This window comes from Pinus tabuliformis, chromosome 2_2 (assembly GCF_031772625.1).
Source record: "Pinus tabuliformis cultivar Carrire ecotype Pingquan chromosome 2_2, CPIR1, whole genome shotgun sequence".
Lineage (NCBI taxonomy): Eukaryota > Viridiplantae > Streptophyta > Pinopsida > Pinales > Pinaceae > Pinus > Pinus tabuliformis.
Window position 1 is genome coordinate 492361602 of NC_142300.1, and position 16439 is coordinate 492378040.

General features: G+C 33.3%; 1 long non-coding RNA gene across 2 annotated transcripts; it reads left to right on the forward strand.

Annotated features, from left to right (window-relative positions):
• The first annotated feature begins 10749 nt into the window (after positions 1-10749).
• LOC149193523 (uncharacterized) lies at positions 10750-11501 on the forward strand. Of its 2 annotated transcripts, none has more exons than XR_016254960.1 (3): positions 10750-10894; positions 11020-11086; positions 11163-11501. It is a non-coding gene; the product is annotated as an uncharacterized LOC149193523 (long non-coding RNA). The 2 variants fall into 2 exon arrangements; XR_016254961.1 differs by having other exon boundaries at positions 11191-11501.
• The last annotated feature ends 4938 nt before the right edge of the window (positions 11502-16439 follow it).

Consider the following 16439-nt stretch of genomic DNA (forward strand, 5'->3'; position numbering starts at 1 on the left):
CTTCTAATTCTTATCTATTATTCTCTTTTTTACATTGTCCCTTAAATATTTGAACATTACAAAGGTTTAGGAGAAAATGGATTTTTATTACTAGTTTGAAATCTCATGGGAAAAAATCCATCCATGTTAAAGGGTTTTGTAGCATAGGTCAAGTGCCCTCAAGAGATATTGAGAACTTAGATATCCCTGGGTCATGGCTATTCAAACCAAAGATTAAGGGTGTGAGTCATATAAAGATTCACATTACATAACAAACAAAAGGAATAGAGTAATAATAATGATGTTAGAAATTACAATTAATTTCAAATAAAAAATGACTTATTTTGGTTTATTCATATCTTAAATTAGTGTAGGAAAAATAATTAAATAGATGATATAATATAATTAAAAAACTGATGCATTTAGAATTATTTGAAAATTGCATCTAGGGACAATTTTGAGGGTGAAATCTTTTTCTGGTAGCAAAAAAATTGAATATATATATATATATATATATATATATATTATATATATAGCCAATACAATTTCATTTTTTATAATACTTTTACTATTCTTAAAAGTTATATTTAAATTCAATGTTGTATTTATATTATGGTTCATATTCATTATGTATTGAGTGAATTTAATCTAGCAGAAATCTTGTTGCAGAACCATCTCATTTGTAAGAGTATATGGTGAATGAGATACGGACAACAAAAAAAAAACTTATTTGAAATAACATCAATAGAGACTCCTAAAATAATTAACTAACAAGTGAAATAAAAGAATTTGTGTATATTTATGTAATAATAATGAAATTTATACAATTTGTTAGAATATATCAAGAGGATTCAAAAATAATAAGGTTTTATATTAAAATTCACTTTCAATAAATCAAGGCATTTGTTGTTTGCACAAGAATTACCTATCTTCAAATAAGTTGAACTTATCATATAGCTTCCCTAATCTAAAATACTAAGCCTAATAAAAATATAAAGTGAGGAAATATTTGAAGCATAAGTAAACTATAAAGAGATAGCTTATGAAAGATTACATTTTGTAAATACATGATTCCAACCTAATAGTCATTAAAATTTTGGTTATTCAACATTTGTTGTAATATAATAGCTCCTCCAAGAACAAAAAGTTATAATTTGCAATCCATAATTATACTTAATCATTTCTCTCTGAAAATATATGAACCATCATTATAAAGTGAGATGTATTAGTGTTAAAAAATAAAAAATTACATTTTTGGAAGCTTGAATATTAGAGATAGAATGATTTATTATTAAACAAAATATTTAATCAAATTTAAAGCTTGTGAGTAATTTTATACTATAGTACAGAGCTAAGAAAAATAGAACCCATTAATTTTGATACGGCCAACTTTAAGGTGGTGGAGATAAAATTCTTGTGACATGAGGTTGTGATTCATAAACCCACTTGATTCTCATTCTTATCTATTATTCTTTTTTTTACATTGTCCCTTCAATATTTGAACCTTACAAAGGTTTAGGAGAAAATGGATTTTCATAAAGTGATTTTTATTAGAAATTATTCGTTTATATTCCTCTATATCAATATTGTTATGTGAACTATTTTGTATTTTTTGAATCTAACTATGTGGGAAAAATATGTGCTTAAATTCATTTATATGTGTTACAAACGGGAAAAAGATGTATTATTAAACCCTTTATCTTTCAGATATATCTTGGTAGAAAAACATATCTTAGAAAACCTCTAATAAGTTACATCTTTGTGAAGCCTAGAATGCTTCCACAGAATCCTCTTCTAGTTTGTGGAGAAACAAGAAGTTTGAGTTGGAATGCTCGCATAAGTGTCTTCATAATTTTCATGAACAATAAAGGTGGTATGATGATACTTCCACCTTGTGTTTCATGCCATCATAATGCCAAGTTTTTTTCTAGGGTAGGGACAACTATACATCCGATGATATGTGTTCTTCAATGAAAGGAAAGAGGTTTCAAAGATAAACATTCCTCCTCCACTAGCTCTTGGAAATTATATTATAAACATGAGCTTTCTATCTTTTGTTCTCCCATATCCTTGAGATTTTTTCTTTTTTGCCTTATGTTAAATAAGGGTTAAGGGACTATTTTTTCCCAAGAGTAATGAAGATTTTTTTTGAATTTGTTTATTGTTGGGGGAGTATGGGTAATAAATAATGCTCTTTAGAAAACTAACTACCATATTTGACCTTGAAAGATAGGAATTTGTTGTACCCATTTGGGTCATTTTACCTTAAAAAGAAGCATGAATCCCCTATTATGTAGGTCATTGTGGGAAATAAGGATTGAACACATTATATGTGAAGGTGATCATCCCTAATTGAAAAACCCTACTAAAACGTTTCGTAACTGTTGAGTCATCAAATAAAAGAAAAGGAAAAAAAAATAAGAATTATGAAACTTGATGTTTTGTTTATAAATTTTATAAAAAGATATAAACTATTTTTTTAACTATTTATTTTTTTATTTTATTAAATTAAGACAATAATAATATATTGTTAAACAATTATAATAATTATTTCATTATTCATTAGTATTTTATAAATTATATATATAATATATATATATATATATATATAATATATATATAAACTTAAATTTAAAGAATGAAAATTTCTTAAGATGTCATATACCTCTTAATTTAAGGAAGAAACTCAAGAATCAAAGAAGTTGATGTTTATTCCACACGGTTGACGGAAGAAATATAAGAAATATAGAATAATGTTTTAACAATTTGTTTCTTTTTTCTATTAAATTATAATTATAATAATGATATAATTACTAAATAATTATTTAATTGATTATTTTTATTAAATTTTTTAAAAATGACTTAAAAATTGAATAAAAATAAAAATATACTTTAATAGAATAACAATTAAAATATTAAAATGAAAACAAAAATATATTAATTTGGTTAATTTTTCCTTAAATTGGACCATGATGGGGGTGGAAGAACGGGCTAACACTGAGTAACCTTTCTATAACAAACTCAATCTATACCTCTAGTCAATATATCAATTCCAGGCACTATTGTTATTTTCATGTTTAATTGATAGATTCAATTAATTTATGATTTCTCTATTTCACTTAGAAATTTTATTTGATGTGATTTACAATTTAACTGTCCATGGCAAAAATATTTTAATATTACTATGGTAAAAAAAAAATTAATACTGTGTAATTTAATATCAATTTAATTTAAAAAAATTATACCCTAAAAAACTACTCAACTTTTAAATTATTTAAAAAATATAAAAAATCCTAATAAAAAAATGGTTAAAATTTAAATTTCAAATAAAATAAAAATTGTAACAATAATTTTCAACAAATTTAAAAAAATACTACGTGCAGACAAATCCTTATTAGATGACTACCACCTTTACATCTCCATCCTGATCCTTATTTTTATAAATATAAATAACAAACTAATTATTTTTTATTTGATTTTATTTTTTTTAAATATTTTAAATAATTATAATTAAATTATAAAAAGATTGATAAAATATTTTGAATAATTATCTGTATCCCTTCTCATGTGCTCACTATGAGACAACGCTCCCCTTTTGCGTGTCTTTGTGTTTGTGTGTAGTTATGATTTATTGAAATATATTTTTTAAGTTTATTATAAAAATAATATATATATATATATATATATATATATATATATATATATATATATATATATATATATATAAAGTTATTTTTAAAAAAATTGACTTATAACTTATGAATAATAATCTCTAATTTAAAAATAAAAATAAAATTAAAATTTTTAAAATGGGTATGTAAAGTTTCTTAATCAAATAGAGATTATGTAAAACTTACAGATACCATTTAGATAAAGATTAAAATTTAAAACCCTATGCAACTCATAAATACTTTATCTGTTTTGGAAATTTTATGATTATGGAAAACTTCTGCGTATATTTTGAATAGCCATAGAAAATATAGAAATCAATAAAGAATGGAAATTTTGTAAATGTAACTCATTGGAAGAGCTGTTAACCAAATTCAAAAATTTATTTTCGTGAACCTTTCGAGGAGAATTTGGGAACCTTTCCAAGAGAAAAAGCAAGTAAACATACTAAATAATGCTATGATTGTTTCGGAACGATTAGAATGTCTTATATTCCGATCGGAGGATTTGGTTTTCAATCTTAATTTATGCATCCTAGTGCATACCAAGCATACTAGTGCATACAAATCATGTTTCCAGACTTCTAAAGCATGAGAGAATTTTCTAAAAGGATTTGGAATGTGCTCTTCTGCTTGTTCACATAAGGCACGGCGTGAAGGCCCATAAATGTTCCTTTTCTTTAAGTTTTCTGCAGTCAATACTTTTCCATGGACGAATTCCATATCTTCTTCCAAAGCCGGCTTGGCGAAAATTGTGTGGAATCTTTTAACAGCATAGTATACCCATGTTTGACTAAGTACATATTGCTCTTGCATCCTGTCCAAATTCGTCGCTCCAACTTGGCAGTGGCAACTTGAGCATATCCTTTCAAAATATTGAACAAAATTGGCCAATGGGGTTTGAGATTTGGTAGGATGTCCAGGTGTAGCCAGCCAGTTGAGACCCCATCTCTATTCCAGAGGGATATATCAACAATTTTCTCAGTGTCACTGGCCTTCAACTAGCTAAGAGAGTTTCCATGTCGGCGTTGGTTCCTTCTAAGTTGACGATTGGGATTATGTCCATCCATAATTGGATGCGATCACCATTTCATTTGTCATAGTTATTGCCACTTCATTTATACCTCTTTATTGAGTTATACATCCATGTCAAAATGCCTGCAATGTCTAGGTATAATCTTATGAAAATTTTATTTTGGATGTTATTTAAAAGATACTAGTATAACCTTATTTTTATTTATGAAAATAGGGCATAGTGGTGGACTACTCATAAGGAATTTTAGTGCATTTGTGACATAATCATATTTGTGACAAGGCATACTAAATATTTAACATTTTGTTTAAATTTTTTCTTTATTTATTTTCCCCATGTGGTAGAAAAATATACATGCATATATTTAAACAAAAATGTATTTTATGTTCACTAGTGAGACTACAACAACCATGGAGTTAGTTGATATGTTGTTTCTCATGGTCTTGTGCTTCATATTTCTTACCACCAACCTGTTTGCCATCTTTTTCTAATACCAAGGTAAATTGATAGAAGAAATATTCTTTTTTAATCTACCAAATTATATAATTTGTTTATTTCATGATCGTTGAATTAAACTCATTATTTTTTTTTATCTTTCCCATATTATATTGGAATTTTACAATATATTTCTATATTAAAAGCTTCAGGTCATCAATTTTATATGTATCAAATCCAACTACATGGGAAATATTTACACCTAACATCATGTATGTGTTTATTTTTGCTTCAAATAGGAAATATGTGTGTTCTTCATCTTTACATCTATGGGATGTATCCTTGTAGAGAAAAGATGTCTTAGAAAACCACTAAGCAGCTAGATCTTGACATGGTCTAGAATTCTTTCACTACATCCTTTTCCATTTTGTGGAGAAATAGGGAGATATTCATGGGAAATGAAGGCGATATAATGATACTTTCACCATGTGCTTCTTATTAGCATAATGCTGTTTTTTTCCTAGGGTAGGAACAATTATACATGCGATGATAATTGCTCTTAAATCAAAGAGGTTTAAGAGACAAAATGTCCTCCTCTATTTTCCCTTGAAATGGAAGACAATATTATGGAGTACTAAACTTGATCATACAATAAGATGCACTATTAGTGAGTGCCTCATCATTTGTTCTCCCATATCCTTAATCCTTGTCTTTTCCCCCATTAAATTAAGAATGTTACAAGGGATTATTTTGTTCCATGAATGATGAAGAAGCTTCTAAAATGAGGTTCCTATTTGGGGGTATGAGTAACAAACAATAGACTTTTTGGATGTAGATCATTATATTTTTTTTGGCAACTTACTACCTTTTTTTAACCTCTAGAGATTAGAATGTGTTATGCCCATTTGCTTGATTTTATCCTAAAAGGAAGCGTGAAGTTCATAAAGTCTATGCTCCCATGGTAAATATGGGTTAGACACATTGTAACCCAATTAACTAGATTAAATGTATGATTTTGTTAGATGGCATATCTTCATTAACCTTATCCTCATTTTTATTGGAGAAAACAACATGGTGTTGGAATATTTGATTATATTATTAAATGTGGATTTCATTGATGCTATGTAGCTTTCTAGGTTAAGGTGTTTGGACAATTTCTAGACTTGATGACTCCTATAGCTTATAAACCAAACTAACTATATGAGGATGTTGATCATTACTAAGTGAGACTCTTAAGATCTCTCGTACCTCTTGAGTTAAGGAAGAAACACAAGAAGTAATGAATTTGATGTTTAATATTTTGACAATTTGCTTCCTTATTTCTATCCAATTATGACTATAATAATGATATAAATACTAAATAATTCTTTAATTGATTACTTTTACTAAACTTTTTAAATAAAATTGAAAATATATTCGAGTATAATAACAATTAAAATATTAAAATGAATATGAAAATATATCTACTTGATTAAATTTTCCTTAAATTGCATCCTATTGGGGATGGAAGAACTCGCTAGCATTGAGTAACGGTTCTATAACAAACCAAGTCTAGTATTTCTAGTTAGGCACTATTGATATTTTCTTTTTTTTTGGTAGGTAAGCACCCACAGGGGATTTGAACTAGTGACATATCGCAAGGAGTGCCTTAATAGTGCACCCATTTACCGTCAATCCAAAACCTCGTGGGAAAAATTTTTGTTGAGTAGCGTGCGCCATAGAAGGAGGAGGGAGGTCGATCACTCGACCTCCCACCCATTACGACTAAGCCTTTGCCAAAGCGCTTGAGCCATCGGACTAAGCACCATTGGTATTTTCATGTACAATTGACGGATTCAATTAACTTATGGTTTTTCTATTTCACTTAAAATTTTATTTAATAGTTTACAATCTAGTGAACCATAGAAAAAATATTTTAATGTTATATTAGAAAAATTATTTTAATATTGTGTAATTTGATATCAATTTAATTTTAAAAAACTATACCCCTAAAAAAAATTTCACTTTTAAATTATTTAAAACTTGTAGAAAGTTATAATAAAAAATAGTTAAAATTTAAATTTCAAATAAAATAAAGATTATACCAATAATTTTTAGCTTTAAATTTAAAATTTGAATATCTTATAAATACAACTAGTAAGATTCATAAATACCTTTGGTTTTATGTTATCTTTTATATTTTAAATAATTATAATTAAATTATAAAAAAAATAACATATTTTGACTAATGATATTTAAATTATAAAAAAATCATTAATTATTTTATAAATACAAATTTTATTAATCATTTTCTATTTTAAATATTTTCTTCACGATAAATTTATAATTATAAATAATCTTTTTTTTTAAATATGTGCATATTGATAATTAAAATATAATATTCTTTTCTTCACAGAATGTCTTCTTTTCTCCAGATGCATTGGATCATTGTTGTATGAAGATGCGGATTTCCCAGTGTCAATATCATGAAACATTTCGGTTGTCTATGCGATACTATGCATTTGGATGCAATTGAAGAAAAATCCAAGAGAAAATCAGTTAATTATCTCCCAGGAAAATCATTCTCCAATTTATTTAAAATGGCGTTAGAGATATGTAGGATTTTAGAAAATAGTAAAACTTGACCGTTATCAAAAGAGAAAAAGCCGGAAAAGCAGGGTACACAGAAAAATCCGCAAAAGCAAAAATCCGGAAAAGCCAGATATACGTTCTGTTCGAATTTGATTTGATGTGCTCACTATGAAACAACGCTCTCTTTTTCCATGTCTCCGTGTTTTGTTCTTTTGTGCATCTGTTTGGGTTTGCATCTATATATGTCATTATTATTTTTGTTTCTATGTGTTCCTTTTGTGTCAAATTATGGTTGAGAGCCACAAAGCATGAAGCAGAGAATGAAAAATCCTCAAGCAGAGGTATTCCTGTACAACTAAATTGGTCAATGCAATCTTTATACTTCTCGATGGATGAGGTGAGGCAAAGCTTGTTTTCATTTGATTTATTAAATCTCTAATCTCTTTAGTTTTAGTAATGGCAATTTATTGATTATTTCTGCATTTTTGTTTTTCTCATCTTCAGCTTCCAAAAAGAAAGGGAAAATTCCAAGAAATTCTATAGACAATGAAAGCTGCGAATGCAATCTCCATGTCACTTTTCTATGGATGGATGAGGTGAGCAGATTTTTTTCATTTGATTTATTAAATCTCTAATCTCTTTCATTTTAGTATTACGAATTTACCAATTATTTCTGGATTTATTTCAGCGTCTTTACTGCTCATATAGAATGGACAAACCACGGAGTGAGCACCACTATGGAGCAAGAAGCTTTAAGGTACCTTATAGTTACTTCTCAATACCTGGTTGATTCTGGTGTTGCTGCTTTAAATATCGATTTACTTGGAACTTTTTGGTGTTGTTACTTTGTGGTGTTGCTGCTTTAAATATGGATTTACTTGGAACTTTTTGGTGTTGTTACTTTGTGGTGTTGCTGCTTTAAATATGGATTTACTTGGAACTTTTTGGTGTTGTTACGTAGACGAAAATATAGATGATTCGGTGTAGATGATTCTTACGCCGAATAGAGGCCAACAATTAACTTCTCACAATTGGAATGCATGGAACTTTTTGGTGTTGTTACGTAGACGAAAATATAGATGATTCGGTGTAGATGATTCTTACACCGAATAGAGGCCAACAATTAACTTCTCTCAATTGGAATGCAGAACATATAACTATATGCAACGTCAAAAATAACTATATAAAACATCAAAAGAAAAGAGTGAAACTCTGTTCTTTCTTCCTAAACCTAATCCGTCGTCTCTTAAAAAAACCCGTTTCAAGATGCAGTTACCCTAATCTCTCGTTTTGCTAATATTCTATTGGTTGGGAGCGTGTCAGCTCAGCTAGGCAGGTGGATTGTATTCGGTTGGTTGTGACACCGTCATCACACTGTTGCGGTTATATTTCATTGGACAGACGCATGCAAGGGCCTATTATACTTTCTCAAATATAATAATTTTTTCACATAGTTAATATAAAACACAAATTTATGTCTCTGGTTTTTCTGTTAAATAAAACGTTGGAGCCTTTGATAGAGAGTATAATAGAGTCTCTCAAGCATAGGTAAAATAAAACATTTTTTTTAACAAAATATAATAATTTTTTTAGATCTTATGATCGAAAGTACAATAGGATTTATTTCTTAAATGTAATACTTTTTTCACATAGATAAAATAAAACATTGTATCTTTTCTCTCAAGTATAATATTTTTTCAAATAGGTAAAATAAAACAATGGATCTTCCAGAAACGATCCATTATTTTATTTTACCTATGTGAAAAAATTATTATATTTGAGAGAGACTATTATACTCTCAAATATGGGATTAAATGTTTTATTTTACCTATGTGAAACAATTATTATATTTTGTCTAGAAAGATATTTTATTTTATCTATGTGAAAAAAATTATTATATTTTGTTAAGAGAGATTCTTTATTTTACCTATGTGAAAAAATTATTATATTTTGTTATGAGAAAGAGATATTACTAAAAAAGATAGAGATGTTTTATTTTACCCATGTGAAAAAATTATTATATTTTGTTATGAGAGAGAAATGTTTTATTTTACCTATGTGGAAAAATTATTATATTTTGTTATGAGAAAGAGATATTACTAAAAAAGAGAGAGATGTTTTATTTTACCCATGTGAAAAAATTATTATATTTTGTTATGAGAGAGAAATGTTTTATTTTACCTATGTGAAAAAATTATTGTATTTTTTTATTAGTGAGAGAGAGACATGTTTTATTTTACCTATGTGAAAAAATTATTGTATCTTTTTATTAGTGAGAGGGAAACATGTTTTATTTTACCTATGTGAAAAAAATATTATATATTTTTTTTAGTGAGGGAGAGAGCGAGAGAGATATGTTTTATTTTTAATTATCTTTTGTTATGAGAGAGAGGGATGTTTTATTTTACCTATGTGAATTGTATTTTGATATTATTTAGAGAGAGGGGTGATGGGAAAAGGGAGGGAGGAGGAGAGAGGGGGGGTCACACTCACAGATAGACAACGTCGGGGAGGTGGGGAATATATGGAGAGAGAGAGAGAGAGAGAGAGAGAGAGAGAGAGAGATGGGAGGAGGGAGCAAGAGGTGTGTCACGATCTCATTATCTTAAACATAATTAAAGAAAACAAAAAAAAAATTGGGCAAGGTAATTCCACCCATTCCCTACACCTTAACTATACACCTAACCTTTATGTGTAACCCGCCAGACCTTCACCCATGTACCCCCTTAAGTATATATTGGTTTATTTAAGTTCTGGGTCAATTCATATGGCGGCAACAGACATATAAAACTTAACTATTACCATACTCCTCGATTAGGCTTCCGCATTACTAATGTTTGATATCATATACGTTAAAGTGTTGGCCATAATTGCTTTACCATCCCGATATAAATGTTAAGTGCCAAATGGCAGTACGACGGAGCCAGCTCACTTCTCTCCGTGGCCAGATGGCTCAACTTCACGTGCTGTCCATGTGCCTTGTGGAGGGTTGACCTGCTCTGGGGTTTGCGCCAGGCCTCCCGCCTAAACCAACGATGGCGATCGCTCACCCTCATCGGACGGCTCAGCTTCGTTTAGGGTTTGACATTTCATATATATGTCCACCGGATTCATCATTGGGTTCATTTGCACCCACCGCAGCAGCTGAGCTCCTTCACCACTTCGACAGGTTACTCTGCAACCTCTCCGGTTCATATCTTCCTGCCAGGTACAGGTTCGATCCGCGTTCCATCTAATGTTTAAACTTACGTTTAGCTCTTCAGATTTGATGGTATTCATGAAACCTTCTTTATACCCTGACTGTGTTCATTGTTTGCATACGGTTGGGTACAGGTCTGTTGCTGTCCACAGCTTGTCTTCCACAGCGTGCCGGAGGGTTTGGCTACTACGGCACTTACAGGTATGCCTATTCCGCTTAACTGTTTCTTTGATAGTGATTTAATGTGATGTTGTGTGCTGACTACTGGCTGAGACAGGGCTTGTGTTTTCTGCCTATTGTCTCAGGTCCGATACCATATTCCAAACCCTTGTGCGCTTAATCTGGCGGTCTCTTTATGCCGGTCTATCCAGCATGAGACCCTAGGGTCCTGACTTTTACGCCTTTACTTATATTTCTATGTATTTGAATAGTTAGGGTCTCAGATTCGACTGTCATTGTCTGGTTATTTGGAAGCTCTTCCGAGCTATTTGACAGATTTGTAAGGATATGTGAAGTTATGTTCTTTCACAATAGTTAACACCTGCGGCTCACCGCTGTCTTCCTTGTCCGGACTTCTTCCTGGCTATTGTAATGTTTTTCACAGTTGCTTAATGAATACAGTTTCCGAATATAGAACCTATCAATAATTGTTAATGGTCATTCGGTTCTTACGTTGCCGGTGCATATGGAAGTTTTACATTCGATGTGCCTCGCTGTTTTTTCATTTTTCTAATACTCGATGCATTTATAGTTTCTGATGGTTTCACCGCAATAGGGGATTACTACGATTTAGTTCTTGAAGATTTCACATATATTTGATTCCTACAGTTCTGTTCACATGCTATATATGTATATAAAGCGACATGGGGTTAGTCTTGCATTCGTTATATGAATGCAGAGTCTGCCCTTCCGCGAACATCTTTTTGCAGTAATTCCAACTGCCAGGTTAAGATAGCTGTTATTCGGTTGTATTTTCGTTTTGTTGCCTTAGCTCGATGTTATGTTTTAATTTCCTGTACAATATGCTCAGATACTTTGGGCTTTTTACATGTGAATGTAAACCGTTTCCAAGTCTGTTGTTACGGTTTGACGAGCATCATTGTTATTAACTGCACGATGCTACTCTTTACAGCACTGTTCCATATTAATATTTCCGCTATACAGCTAATAGTTTAAAATGATATTTCCTGCAGTTGTTGGTTTTATATGATATTTCACACTCACACAGCACTTGTTCATACTGTATCGTTCGTGTACACAACATTTCGTTTACATTATCTTGTTTGGCTTACACAGTGTTAATCTGATGAATAGTTATATACAGATAAATTCGTAACTAAAACCTTGACTTATATATTGTTACCGCTTACATGCAAGCACAGATTCTGTGCTTGTTCACTGTGTATAACTAGCTCGGTTTCTTCCAAGCTTTTCCAGATCTTTACACTCCAGATCTGCGCATTCTTAAGGTTTTCTGTTTAGTTTAATACCCTGATTTTCCTACTGTTATTTGATACGGTCTTTCATACCGTCCCCACAGTTCTCAGTTTGACTCTATTCTGTGCGCATTGTAACTGTGCGACCTTAAATAAATACAGTTTACAGAGGTGACCTCAGTCACACATTTCCTTCACAACTTCTTAAAAAAAAACTGTAAGCATTATCCTAGTTACCCTATCACAATAACTTAAAGGACATAGTACAACTTCTGTATTTACCTGTACTCTTCAATACCTGTTCATATTCAATAACTAGATTAGAGGAAGCGTACCTGGTTATTCCCGCTACCGATGTTCTTACTTTCGGAAGTCACCTGCAATGTTTTTGCTCTTAACCTCCCAACCTTGAGATCCACTTGCACTGGATTCTCCCCCCGAGCCGTCTTGCAGGCCTGCAGCCCTCAACAAGACTCATGCACTACTGTGCTGGGTTATCTGGTCACTACCAGACTTAACCTCCTTTCTCACTCTGCTCTCTCTCTCTGGAAAACTCTTCTCTCTGCCTGTTCATCAACAGCCCAGAGGTTTTCCTCCCAGGACCTTTCCTTGGGTGAGAGGCAGTTGTTTTTCAGTTTCATAACTGATTTTATTTTCTTTTAATAGAAAATCCTCCTTTTGGAGGCTGCCAGCATTTCATCAATACACATATGCAAAATAGTCTATTATATTCACTTTCAAAATTAACAATGTCATTAAGTAATAACAAGTTACCACTCATACAGTTTTCACCACAGTAATTATCCAGAATTACAAGTTACCGGGGTCATTACATCTTCCCCCCCTGGGATTGGACATCGTCCCGATGTCTATTTCCGTTAAATAAATTCGGGTAAGCCTTTCTAAAAAGTTCCTCGTCTTCCCATGTAGCCTCCTCAGGGCCATAGTGCTGCCACAACACTTTAATTTGGGTAATAACCCGTTTCCGCAGCCGCACTTCTCTCCGGTCGAGAATGCTCTGTGGTTCGACCAGGACCTCGCCTTCCGGTTCGACCTGCAGACAACCAATACTTTAATCAATTTCCTATTGAATATAGCTGCATAATCAAAACAACCGGATTAATTCTTACCCGCATATCTTGCCATTGAATAACATGTTTAGGGTCATATACATATTTCTTTAGGACAGAAACATGGAACACATTGTGAATCTTAATATGACTTGGCAAAGCAAGTTGGTAGGCCACTGGCCCCACTCTAGCTAAAATCTGAAACGGTCCAAAGTATCGAGGAGCCAGCTTGGCGCACCCACTCCACTGCAGTGTGCTCCTTCTGGTTTGAATCCTTACAAACACATGGTCACCAACATTATACTGTGTGAATCTTCTTTTCCTGTCTGCGAAACTTTTCTGTCTGTCTTGTGCAGCCTTTAAATTTGCTCGCACTCTCTTCACCATATCTTCCATGTCTTTTAGCATTTCCAGACCCAAACTCAGCTTGTCCTCCGGTCCACCCCAACTTGAGGGTGTGCGGCACTTTCGCCCATACAGGACCTCAAAGGGACTTAGCTGGGTTGAGGTGTGATACCCATTGTTGTAGGAAAATTCGACCAGATGCAAATACTCTTCCCATTGACTTGGTTTTAGCATCACATTCGCCCTCAACATGTCTTCCAATACCTGATTAACTCGCTCAGTTTGACCATCGGTCTGTGGGTGATAAGCCGTGCTAAAATTCAACTGAGTGCCCAACTCGGCAAACAATGTTCTCCAAAAGGTGGAAGTGAATTTCACATCACGGTCTGATATGATTACCTTTGGCAATCCATGCAAACGGAACACATTTTGCATAAAGAGATGAGCAATTTGTACCGCCTTGTAAGTGGACTGCACAGGTATGAAGTGCGCTGCTTTACTCAATTTATCAACCACGACCATAATAGAATCGTTGCCCTTCTTTGTTCGTGGTAACCCAGTTACGAAATCCATGGAAATGGTTTCCCATTTCCATTCCGGAATAGGCAAAGGCTGCAACAGTCCCGCTGGGTGTTGATGTTCAGCCTTAATTTGCTGGCATTCCAAACACCTCGCCAAGTACTCCACTACCTGTTTCTTCATTCCTGGCCAGTAATACTCTTTCTTGAGTGCCGTGACCATCTTTTGGTACCCTGGGTGGCCAGTGTAGTGGCTGATGTGGAACTCATCTAGAATCAGCCTCTTAAGGTCATTTGAGTCAGGTACATACATTTTCTTATTAAAACACAACATTCCAGCACTATCTAATGTGTACCCTTGCTGTAATCTTCCATTAACAGATTGTTGTACCTGCTGTTTTAAATGCTGGTATTCAGAATCGCCACTTGCTGCTGCTTTTATTTGTTCAACCAGCGAACTCCGCCACTTGCTGGCTGAAAGTTCACATAAACAATGAACCTTTCGACTTAAGGCATCTGCCACCCGATTTTCTTTGCCCTTTAAATGCTTTATTTCAAAGTCAAACCCACTTAGAAAATCTGCCCAACGGCCTTGTCTCGCATTCAAGGTAGGTTGGCTGAAATAATGCGTCAGACTGTGATGATCTGTTAACAACAGAAATTTCTTCCCAAGGAGGTAATGTCGCCACATCTTTAGTGCATGAATAACAACAGTTAATTCTAAATCGTAAGCAGAGTATCTCTGCTCATGCTCTTTTAGTTTCCTTGATTCATACGCTATTACTTTTCCTTCCTGCATCAGTACTCCTCCCACGCCCTCCTTGCTTGCATCGGTGCACACCACGTAATCCTTATTAGGATCAGCTATCCTCAGGATGGGTGCAGTGGTGAGTAGGTGCTTCAAGCGGTCAAAACTCTGCTGACACTCTGCTGTCCACCTAAATATCTTTCCCTTCTTTTGCAATGAGGTGATAGGATAGGCTATCCTAGAAAAGCCTTCCACAAACCTCCGGTAATAGCCAGCTAACCCCATAAAGGATCTGATATCAGCAACGTCTTTGGGTATAGGCCATTCCATAATAGATTTTATCTTCTCGGGGTCAACTGCAATTCCTTCTTTAGTAATCACGTGACCCAAATACTGAATTTCCTCCTTGAAGAAATCGCATTTGCTGAACTTAGCGTATAGCTGATGCTCCCGAAGAGTTTGTAACACCAATCTAAGGTGCTCCTCATGTTCCTGTTGGGAACGAGAATATATCAAAATGTCGTCAATGAATATCAGTACAAACTTGTCCAAAAACCTGTGAAACACGCTATTCATCATGCACATAAAGGTAGCAGGTGCATTGGTCAAACCAAAAGGTAGCACTACAAATTCGTAGTGCCCATAGCGTGTCCGGAAAGCGGTTTTGGCAATGTCCTCATCTTTAATCCTGATCTGATGATAACCAGATCGCAGATCAATCTTGGAAAACACTTTTGCCCCTTTCACTTGATCAAAGAGTTCATCTATCCTGGGTAAGGGGTACTTGTTTTTGACCGTGAGCTTATTCAGCTGCCGGTAATCTATGCACATGCGAAGGGTCCCATCCTTCTTCTTCACAAATAATACCGGAGCTCCCCAGGGTGATACACTGGGACGTATGTACTGTTTATCCAACAACTCTTGGAGCTGCATTTTCAACTCTGTTAACTCTGGTACGCTCATTCGGTAGGGTGCCCGCGATACGGGTGCCGCCCCCGGTATCAGCTCTATAGTGAAGTCTATGTCCCTCTTTGGAGGCAGCCCCGGTACCTCTTCAGGAAAAACATCTGTAAATTCCTGTACCACTGGAATATCGTCTAATGCAGACATCTTATCTTTCTGGTTTGCATAGCCAACTTGTATGGCATAGATCTGACATTTCTTTCTAATACATTTAGCTAACTGAGTTGCAGTGATAGGTCGAATCTGAACAGGATGTTTAATTCCCTGCAATTCCTGCTGCTGCCCCAAATCATCTTTGTAGTATATGGTCTTGTTTTTGCAATTCACCAATGACCAGTGCTTTTCCAGCCAATCCATACCAATAAGAATGTCATAAGAGCCTAATGGAAGTACATTCAGGTCTGCTGTTACGGGCTGTCCAGCTATACTGAAAGAACAGTTATTAACTTTAGCTAAAACCCGCCTTTTGGCTCC